Source organism: Zonotrichia leucophrys, chromosome 10 (genome assembly GCF_028769735.1).
Source record: "Zonotrichia leucophrys gambelii isolate GWCS_2022_RI chromosome 10, RI_Zleu_2.0, whole genome shotgun sequence".
NCBI classification, from domain to species: Eukaryota; Metazoa; Chordata; class Aves; order Passeriformes; family Passerellidae; genus Zonotrichia; species Zonotrichia leucophrys.
Genome location: NC_088180.1, coordinates 9,215,032 through 9,226,266, shown reverse-complemented (window position 1 = coordinate 9,226,266; position 11,235 = coordinate 9,215,032). Strand labels below are relative to the sequence as shown.

At 39.6% G+C, this 11,235-nt stretch overlaps 1 long non-coding RNA gene across 1 annotated transcript in view; it reads right to left on the bottom strand.

Moving 5' to 3' along the window:
* Positions 1-1,341: 1,341 nt before the first annotated feature.
* The window catches only part of LOC135452037 (uncharacterized), a 106,800-nt gene continuing 96,906 nt past the window's right edge, over positions 1,342-11,235 (bottom strand). Inside the window, exons 5-6 of the long non-coding RNA XR_010441526.1 lie at positions 5,609-5,654; positions 1,342-2,574 (exon numbers count right to left, since the gene is read on the bottom strand). This is a non-coding gene — a long non-coding RNA (uncharacterized LOC135452037). The remainder of the gene's footprint in view (positions 2,575-5,608; positions 5,655-11,235) is intronic.

Sequence of the window (11,235 nt, the reverse complement as noted above, 5' to 3'; positions counted from 1 at the left end):
ATAAGGGCAGAAATGCACAGTAGAAGATAAATTGTTCATGAAACCAAAACTTGGCCAAAATGTTAAATAATATATAACTATAGCACACTCAATACCAAACCAGCACAAGATGCATATGATTCTATAGGCCATTTGTGAGAAGATAAAAGAAAATGATGTCCCACTGGAGACTTCCGAAAATTAACGAGACTGTTGAGTATTCCCATAGCTGAGAGGGGTTTTTTCTTATGTTACAAGATGGATTGCAAATGTGCTCGAGCAAAATGCACAGTCATTTTTATCCTCTGCAGACTTAAATTCATTGGTGTGAGATGTGAAGAGATAAGCCAGGTTATAGCCATGAACCTCCAGTCAGAATGGGACAATGTATTTGAGCATTTGTGCATTTCCACAGCTTTATAAATATCCACAGTATTTCACTGCAGGCCTTTGCTGTTGTTTTTTCTCTTGTATCTCTGTCTAATTAATTATAAAACCAATAAACTAGACAAACAAAAAAGAAAAAATAAAAGCAATTTTCTTTAGCCTATATTGTGGCAGCTGCTTACAACTACCATTATTTCTTTACCTATTTTGTCCTTTTGCTTTCAATAACTATGCTCCATCCCCATTTTGTAATATTTCCAATTAAACTGAGTCAGCTGGGCTACTTGTTCTTCTGGTTGCTTCCTTATTTACATATCACCATTGATAACACTTCTAAAACAACCCTGGAAGGAGAGTTCCTTCGGTTTGTAAATACCTTATGTTAATGTAGTCTTTCTGAGTGATGCTTTTAGGTTTTTGCTAAAGGACTTCAGGCATAGAAACAACAGATGCAACACAAACAACAACAATGCAGTTCCCCTCTCCACCCCCATCTTGCCAATATTCCTCACACCTGACCCAGGAGGGTGATTTTCCATGGTACATTGAACACTGCTCTAGCAGGGGCCAGCAAAGGTGCCAAGTGCTACATGGACAGCAGTGCACAGGAAAATTGACTGATCCTCCAAAACCTCATTTCACTTAAACCACTCAGCCACAATCAACCGATAACAACCTTCAGTCATTACTGTTCTTGTCCCAGAGTTGAATAAGCAGCTGCTTCAAATCGGACACTAAATCCACTTTCTAGTCAACAGATCAATTTGAGGTTCTGTACTGAAAGTGCACAGGATTAAAACACGGCAGACATACTCAGCATTTATTAGAAAACATGCAAGATAATTCTAGAGAATACTGCTTGACAAGATGAAATAAAAACAGAATGACAAAATATTGCTATTTATGACCTGTAAAAAGTACAAAGATAGCTACAACTCATTCATTAGTTTCTACCTGGTATAGCTGGTCTTTATGGATACCACATGAAAAGGAATCAGTCTGGCCCTGAACATAGAACATTTCACAGCAAAAAACAAAATTCTTACCAAAAAGGAGCAGCAGTGCAGAAACCAGCATTGTTCCAGCCCTTGGACCACTGCACCGGCCTTGCCTCTACCCCATCAAAAGGCACAGCCCACACAGAGGCACCCTGGGTAAGCTGTAGCCATGCTGGTAATGATTCCAATTACATCAGTGATAGGCCCTATAGTGAGGATTTTTTTTTTGGGGTACAGTTTTTTGAAGCAAACATTCATATTTTATTTTGGACTAGGGATTTTAAACACATTGCTTTATTATCGGGAACTTTTAAAATTCTGTTCCCATCCCAAGAGTGAAGCTACAAATTAGCCACTGCTAAAACTCCAGACTTGCCTCTGGCTATCTCCTTATGAATGTAAATTTATTACAAGACCCAGTAAATCACAGCCTCTTTGGGTATCAGTAAACAAGATCTTATTTAGTGGCCTAATTGCTCAATAAGGAGTGGAGGAAAGGGATTAACCAGCCTGCTCCTCCTCTGTGCTGGGCAGATGGAGATTGCCAAGCATCCTGCAGCTGTGTGCAGCCTCTACCCCATACAGAATGCAAAGGAAGTGAGTGAAAGGCAGTGGGATGGCTGCAGAGCACATGGGCTTTGAAGACAGGGGCACACATGATTGCAAACACTTGTGAAAAATCACAGGACTATTACAGACAGCTGAGGGGATATTGCACCAAAACCTGCAGAACCATAAGACTTAATATTGAAGCACAAAAGGACCCTCAAACCAACAGTGTTATTTAAATGTCCTAGAGTATCCAAACCATCTGGATGCAGCTAGCAGATATGGCACAGGACCTGGGGGAAATTCACACATCCTGGGATGAACCTGGAGGCCCAACACCTCCACCTAGGCTCAGAAAACACCACTGCAATCGCATATTTAGGCAACTGAATCTCATACAAGCTGCCTTGGAGAGACAGTGTGGCTCTCCATGCAGAGAATGAGGTTTGGTCATTCTGGTTAGCTGTGCCTTGATCTGAAGAAAGCTCTTTATTGGACTGCATGTGGACCACAGGTGTCTGAACTAGGAAGTCAAAGGCAGCAGCATGCCTTATTTGCTATTTGCACGAAAACCAGAAGCTTCTTTGTTTGCCATGGGCGTATGTATGGCTTACATGTACTGGTGACCTTCTTTTCCCCTTCAATGGCCATAGAGTCAAATCTAAAGAGAAAAAGTTTGAAAGTTGGAACTGAATGATTGAAGTAGAGTGGATGAAGAGGAACTGAGGAGTAAAAGTGACCTTCTCACTGACACTCCAAGAAATTGCCATATTTACTCAGTTCAGCAGAGCAAATGATGGCAAAAAGCAGAGCAGATCCTCTGCCAGAGCATAGCTGCATCACTCCACTGACTTCAATATACTTTAACATAATAGTTGGGTAGCTGGGCTCTAATGAGTTGCAGCCACATTACACCACTAAAGATCTTTACCTGGAGAAAAAGACTAAAACACCAACCAATTTTAACAGACTGAGTTTCATTTTATCCTGATTTTGTCCCTGTGTAAATGCCTTCAAACATTCAAAACCACTGACAAGGAGTAGGGTATCCTTTGCAGCACAGCATTAACAGACTTACACAATCTATGAGACACTGGAGAGGGGGTGAGGGGGAGTTTCTGCCCAGCCACACCCCCTGGCAAACAGCAAGGACAAGCCCTGCAGCTTTTCTGGTTTGCTGTGATGTATGGCACCTCCCCTCCTCAGAACAGTGTCCAGTGCAGCAGATTAATTTCATTCTCTCAGTCTATATACAAAAGTGCATCTGTAAAATCTGTAAATACTGCTTAAGACAGTACTCTATATCCATAGTATTAGAGATTCTGTGATTTAATAAGACTTTCTTTAATTTTATTAATATTGAGTATAGCCCCCTTACAAATCTTATGTGTACTGTGATACTGTAAATTCCAACAATTTATGCACCCTCATTGTGCAATCGTTTTTTAAATAGTTTTTAAATTGAACAAAAACAATTTATCTGTATGATGTGGTTACTTAAATTATGACTATAGTTCTTTTTGCTGAAAGCTTATGGCTGAGAAAAGTCACAGGGAAGTTTGGTAACTGGAGACATGTTTAATAAATATAAAGTATTGGTACTAAAGCAAACAGTTATTCATGCTATATATTAATTTAAGTACTTTTTATAGGAGCAGTATGAAGTAATTCATACAGATATAGCTGTTGAATGTCTGGTTTTGTTACGAATAACAAAAAATGCCCTTGCATAAAAAGGCTGTTACCTGCAGGAAGAGGTTGCTATTAACCTACACAGAAAGCAGAGGGTCTAAGGCCAAATTCCTGTGAAAGATCACCAGCTTCAGTACAGTGGTCCTTGACTGCTTTCATGCCAGCATGTGGGAAGAGAAAGGCAGTGGTATTTTCCTGACCCACTCAAAAGGTGTGTTGCCCTGGTATGTTTTTGTGAACGGGGCTTTGGAGGACTGTGTGAAAGTGTCCCAATAAAAACTATATTGTTCAATGGAAAGTTACCTTAGGAACATGTGGAAACCTTTAGGTCTCACATACCAAGGAATTAAAAAAAAAAAAAAAAGTGTGTTTATTATATGGAAACCTACAAACAAAAAAATTAAAGTTGACCAACCATTTTAATTATCCTCCTGAATTTGGTTTCCTCTAAACCCAAGAACCCCTAATGTTTCCTTAAATACTGCTACTCATCAGCCTGTGAACTATCCAGGCTGAATTATCTGTGTATGTCAAATGCATATTCTCACATGAACCACAGTAGCGACTAAGTACACATACTCGTAAATATTTCTGTGGCTGTCTGGTTTGCGGTCATATTTAGCATGGTCTGAGAAAAACTCTTAAAATACATGCTTAAGCACACTGCTGAAACAGCTTCAAGAAATTTTTTGAAATTACTTTTCCCTTGTGTTTTGATGAAGCTCAGTTAAAACTTAGGACCCATGTACAGCCCTTTGTTCTGTTTGGGTGAAAGCAAGACACCATGTAAAAGGTGTTTTCCAGGACTGAACAGCCCTGCAGTCCTAATGGTTTATGTAGACCCACTAAAAATGGCTTGAAATGTCTCTTTCTGGCTGCTGGTGAAACAGCAGGATTCACTGGAAATCAAATTTAACTATACAATTCTGAATAATTGTAAATATTACTAGCAGAAAGCCCATTCTAAGCCCACAGATTTATTTGCACGTTTAAAGGTCCTCTTCCCCATTTGCTCATGGGTGCATTTGACTCAAAAAAGGAATTGCAAGTACCTTACAAAAATCAGCCTCAGAAGCCCAGATTTAAGACCTGAACTCAACCAAACAAAAAGTAGCACTATCATTTGACAGATAGTGTTGCAGACTAAATTTTGTGAATATTCACGCTGCCAAGAATGCTTGGTAGAAACTGCTTGTGTGTGAGTAACTCTGAATGTGACATATGGGGAACTTGTACATCTTTTGCTGGGAAGCAAGATCATATTAGGCAGTTAATCACTTTCCTCTAATCACTATTACCATGGTTGTACCATTTCTAATGATCTTTCAGTACTATAACAGCCAGAAGTGCTGGACTGGAGCAGGACTGTTGTGTGCATGGGAAACTGGTGCACAGAAAAACATAGATGTGCACACTCATATACAAACCATTTCCCATTAAAATCAATATTGGATCCCCTGTTATGAAATCTGAGTATCAAAATGCACCCAAGGCACATTTCTTTAATTCCAAGCAGCAAAATTGTTCACAGGGTGCAGTGGAACCACTAGAAACATCACTACTATTGATAAATGGAATATGACTGAGGGCAGAAATTAAGCTGGGGATAGGGGTCTCCATTAAAAATGTTTATTGCTAAGTGCTCATGTATCACTTCAGTTCCTCTGCAGATCAGATAAAAATCCACATTACAACCTTCTTCAGGGGAAAAAAAAAGGCATTTAGCTGACATATTCATCAAAGAAATTTTCCTTCCTTTCTTTACTCCAATCTTATTTAGGGTGCTAAGAGTGCTAATAAAACCTGAGAAGTACCAGTTTGGGAAGAGAGTTAAGTACATCCTTAACACAAAGCAACACTTGAAGCATAATATATGCTTTTCCAGTCAGCTCTGTTCTGCATTCAGTGGCCTGAATCTCAGACTGGGAAAATCAAATCTGTTTTCATATCTGAAGTTGGATACATAAAAATTGTGCCTCCCCCTACCCCACTAAATTCATTACCTTACCCAGCAGCTCCATCAGGTTATAATCAATTCAAGAAAACACCCTGTAATGAAGAGAAAAACTATTAATACCACCCACTCATCCTGCCACTCTCCAAGCCTTACAGCAACTTCAGAGTCCAATTTTCTAACAAAGGTCTTCAGGATGAGCCACTTTGGTCTGCATTACTTTTTGGGTACCTACAGCTGCTCTGGGATTCTTCATTTTACACCCATGTCTTACCCTTACTGTTCCAGGCTCATCAAAACGGAAAACTCAGATCTAAAATTTCACAACACTTAGGCATAAGTAGAACTTAAAGGGACTACACTTTATGAAAACCAAATTACAATTCCTAGGGTATTTTTGTTTGCCTTATTTTTATGAGACCCATTGAGTTATATCACCTTTTTAATAAAACCTGCTATGTTTGCTTTTGCTGCAACCCAGAGTGAGAGGGATGGACAAGAAGTGAGAAAATCTCTGGTGAACATTTCCTGGAATCCCAGTGCACTTGGCTCTTGTTCCTTACTCCCATGTGTCCTTTACTCCAAACCCAGAGTTTAATTTCTCTTCAGTGATTTTTACTTTCTTTTCACGTTAAGCTTGCCCTAAGTGTTTTGAATGCCATGGAATGAAGTGATGGACCTAGGAAGAAGAGAAAAGCATGTAGCTGAATCTCCAGGGGATTGATTGGCATTGAAGGGAAACTTGCAGATAACGATCAGATAATGGAGACAGCAGGATGCTATTGGCACAATACCTGTGTAAAAGATTTAAGACAGGAAAAGCACCCTGATAAGCAATTATTGGTGCAGAAGCACAGTCCCTACTCATGTCTCACCAATGGAGATCTTCCATTGTTCTGCCTCCAAGGGAAAACTGCACCCAGTTCTGTGTGGATTCCTGTCTCCATCTCTGGCAAGACATGCCACAGTCTGCACCACCACAACAGACACTCATAGAGGTCTCAAGAAAACAAGGGATCAGTTAAACAGGGACTGGAAAGCTCAGATACTCAATAGTCTGCACAATGTTGCTTACCTATCCTAACCCATGCCAGCTGAAGTGTTGCCATCTGGTGAGGGGCTTGGCTTACACACAGCTAAAGAATTTCTCCAGTCCAAAGCCAGTAACAGTTCCAGTTCATCACAGCTCCAGTTTTCCAGTTCTAACACACATGCACGCACACACACACCAAAACAGTCAATTTTATTGTTTTTTAGTTAGTTTTCACATCTCTGAAAACAAAATAATCTCTTAATAATCTCTCTTATTTGTTGAAGTGTTAACAGAGGGAGCACATAGGTACCAGTCAATCTGTAGGTACCCCCTAATGCTAATGCATGTACTTGTTGCAAGTACAGAGGGAGGAACAGCTAAAGAGCTGGAAAAGCAGCAAAGGAAGAAAAGCATGTGTGAGTGAGAGTGGGAGAAAAATCCACAGTCAGGCCAGAATTCTGCTTGCCAAAAAAAAAAAGCTAAGAGATCTCTTTCCAAAAGAAATGAGTCAAACCAGGGAAACAAAAATAATAATGCTGTGTGCAACTTAAAGCAGCAGCTGCTATCTGAGAGAAAACATGAGATGAGTTAGAAGACACAGAAGATTAGTCTTTTTTTTTGCTTTTCAAATGATTATGTTTGTCGAGCTTTTGGCTCAAAAATATTTGACCTAATCACATCTGTTTTACTGACTTAAATGAGAGGCCTGGCAGCTGTAGCTGGCAAAAGAATCTCCAAATCTGCAGACAACCTTCCAATATTTGGGCTCTTGTCTGAGAAATGTAGGGATAACAAAGTCTATACCCTAAAAGTGCCTATGCTGTGCAAAACCACTTACAGACAGATGCTGCTGTAGCCACCCTGCAAACAAGTCTGCTTCTAAATTCAGCTGTTCCTTGGCTTAGCCTCTGGAAATGGAAACCCATTACTCTGATGAATGTAAATTTATTTCATATTCTTGCAAACAATCAACTGAAGCCTCTTTGTCTGAGCCCAGATACAAAGGCAAACAATGGCTGCTGAAGAGAAGTGAGAGCTGACAAGCTGGAACACAACCTAGAAAGTCTTGCAAGTAAGATGGAGCCAATCTGTCTTGAGTGAACAGAGAAAAGGTGTTTTGCAGAAATGTAAAACAGCATACACATTTATTTTTACTACACAAATATGTGTATAACAAGTGGGGGAAAAAAAAGAAAAACACTAATAATATGGTTACACAAAGATGAACTGGCTAGATGATCTAAAATTACTTTTCTTTTTGAGTCCCTGTAACCTGCTGGGTTTTATTTAGTGAGAATTTCCTGTCTGTCTAATTTTCATTGGCACATCAATTTTCTTGCAGTGCCTGATTCTCTTTCAACATCTGTTGCTCAGTTTGACAGTATTAATTTTGGATTTTTCCCCAGATCCGATTAGTTGAAGATTGTAGTGAATGCTGGCAAGAGATCTAAGTTTTCTGTCTCTCTTCTCTCTTCTTCATAATGAAAAAATGTTTTCTTGAGATTCATAATAATTGCTGTCACTGTATTTGATACTGAAAATCATAAAGGTATTTAGAGAACTCTTATACATACTAAGAGAAATATGTTTCCGTCTCTTTCCAAATATTGTCTCCACCTGTCCATACACGCACCTTATTATTGATGGCTACTGTGTCCATGAATCGTAAGCACATTCCTCTAAGCACATATGTTGAAAAGGATCAATTTTTCCTGTGTGTAACTGCTGAAGTGTTATTCTAAAAACACTAGTGAAGGTCACAGGACACCAAATAGGAACAAATATACAAGCACAATGAATTTTTTTTGGCTACAGTCAGTAGACACCAGTGGGTGCTCTGTGCCATTAATCATGTCTCAGACACAGCCCTTGCCCCAGGGAGCACACAATCTGTGTTTAAGGGAACAGCCAAGATGCTCTCAGGCAGAGCAGGGAAGCTCAGGAAGTAACATTTGTCAGTTTGATCAGTGGCAGCACCATACATGAACAACATCTATTTTTGTTCAGATGATGGTGATTTAGGTATCCAAGCAGAACGAGGAAGCAGCTCTGTGAAATCCCTCTGACAGTGCTGCTCATGTATAAGTAGAACACAGAAAAGCACACTGGTTTCTCCTTTAAGGGGTACAAGGGCTCAACCACCACAAAGGAAGCCTCTAGAAAGCAGAAAGAAGATAATCCAGACGGTCCTGGGTGTTTTAGGAGAAGGAAGCAAGTCAAGTAGAGCCAAATAAAATAGGTACCTTCATTTATTTGGTGTAAATGAGATATAAAGGAATTCTGTGATGCCCAAATTAAACTCCACTCACTGCATTTGTCCTGAAAGGATATGGTTCAAACAAGAAGCTAGTAAAATAATCTTGACACCAATGTTCTAGATGAATGTGGACAGAGCAAAATGCATTTGCAATGCCAGTGAAATGGATGTTGCAGTAATCAAGATGGGAGATGAACAGTTTCTGGATGAGCATTTCAGCTTTGTGGGCAGAATACAAGATTTTTTTAAAAGATCCAAACCAACCTTGCAGGATTCAGGTATAATGGGACTGTGAGGACCAGAAAACAGTACAGGCCAAGTATGATGGTCCAGCCACTGGCCTAAGTAGCCATCAGGATTGCAGAGTTGAAGGACATGTCAGGGAGGTACCTCAGAGAGAGATTAAAAGCTCTGTTTTAGCCCTGCTCAGTTCAAGCTGGTAGTCAGACAGCAGTAAGGCTTGGAAGGCAGAACAACTTTGAGAAACACGAGACAGGTGTGAAATACAGAGATAAAGCTGTGAGTCCTCTACAGAGTGACAGCAAATTTAAATGAGGTTCAGAAGGGTTAAATAGTTCACATACAAATGGGTTCTAAATATCTGCAAGGGATAAGGAGAGGCTCTTTACAGGAATGTACCATGTATAAATGCAGGCATAATGTACATCCCCTTCCCCCAAATCTAGAACCTATATTATTTTATATGCATTTCACTTAATTAATGAGATGCCCTTGTTCAAAGCCCTGTTGATTCTGCCAATTTTTATGCAGGGAAACAAAACAAAGCTGCAGCTTGGTGTGGGTAGCTGGTATCCTGGTGTGAGTATCTTAAAAAAAATAAATCAAGCTGATCTGAAAAATTATCTTGTTCCAGACTAGGAAATCCTGATTAGCATAGAGGCTGATCTTTGATCTCACTTGTGATCAAATAAATAATAAATATCCATCAAGCTGTTCTTCCTACAGTTCTGAAAAAGAATCATTTTGATTTTTAAATACATGGGAGGTGTTCAGATATTGTTAAAGAAATCTGAGAACTATCATCTGATTGTGGGTAATTTATTGCCTGCCTTTGGGTATTAGCAAGACCTGTCATTTAGCTTTGTAGAAGCCCAGATGCTTTCATGAAGTACTTGACTTTTACAGTCTTTCCATTTAAAAATCAGCGGTCCTCACTATTTTAGTTCTAGATCTTTTGATCCTTGTGCTTTTATGTACTGGACTGTTCAAAGTTAACAAAGCTGCCAAATGTACAAATGATGCTTTAGCTTAATTAGCTCTGGGTTACTCTCCTTAGAATGAAGTACACATAAATACATGCAAATATTATTGATTCAGAGTGACTGATCTATAATATTGTTTTGGAGGTGAATTACCACAGACAAAAAGGCAGGAGAACAAAGTGCTGTGTCTAAGCTGCACTATTAACAGCAAGACTGTGGAAGGCTCCCTTTTAAACTGCAGCCTCCCTGCACTGGAGGGATTAACTTCCTCATCTGTATAGGCACAGACAGGCACTAAAGCTCCCCACTCATTTATGTACTGTTGCATGAAACATGCATTTTTCCTTCATGCTGGAATTTTACACATCTCTACATACTACTGACAATGTTTAGAACATCTTCCATCACACCACAGTCACAGCAGACAGTTCTGCATTTTGATGGCACTGCACAAGCATTCACAGCAAAGGACACATCTGCCTAACTCTTCTTAAAAGTGTAACAACTGTTTCTGTTCTACATCCACTATCCCAGTCAGAACTAATTTGAAAACATGCATTTCTATCTCATCAGGTGCTCTAGGAATTAGTTGGTAGATGTCTTCATGTGTATGTGAGTTTTCAGACTTTAACAATCCAGCAATTCTCAACACTGCTGCTGTTCTGTTACCCCTGTTGACCTATCCTGGAACAGGCAAAACTGGATTGGGCTACAGCTGAGCTCACTTTAAATAGATTTCAAAGTCAGAATTTTAGCACAGGTAGGAATGGTAGGAATGCCTTCTATTATTATGTGCTGGTGTTTCACATTTTAACACCACATTTTCAAATACCATTTTACTCTGCCAAACTTTAATAATTTAATCTGAAATTTTATTTGGCAGTTGATCTGCATCATAGAAAAGCCCATAGAAGAATTCTTACTTTTATCTCCAGAGCAGAGTCTGAGACATAGTCAGCCACAAGGACAGAAGAAACCCCTGAACATCTAATCACAATCACTGCACTGACAGTGGCTGGGGTCCAGTGGTAAAAGTATAGCAGTAAATAAAAATGCAGATGCCTAAGCAGGAAGGATACAGCTTTAAACTGGACAGCAACACAGGCTCTGGAAAGTCTGACCACTGGAGTTTCTGTGTCTGCAATCTGTTCTTGGTAACAGTA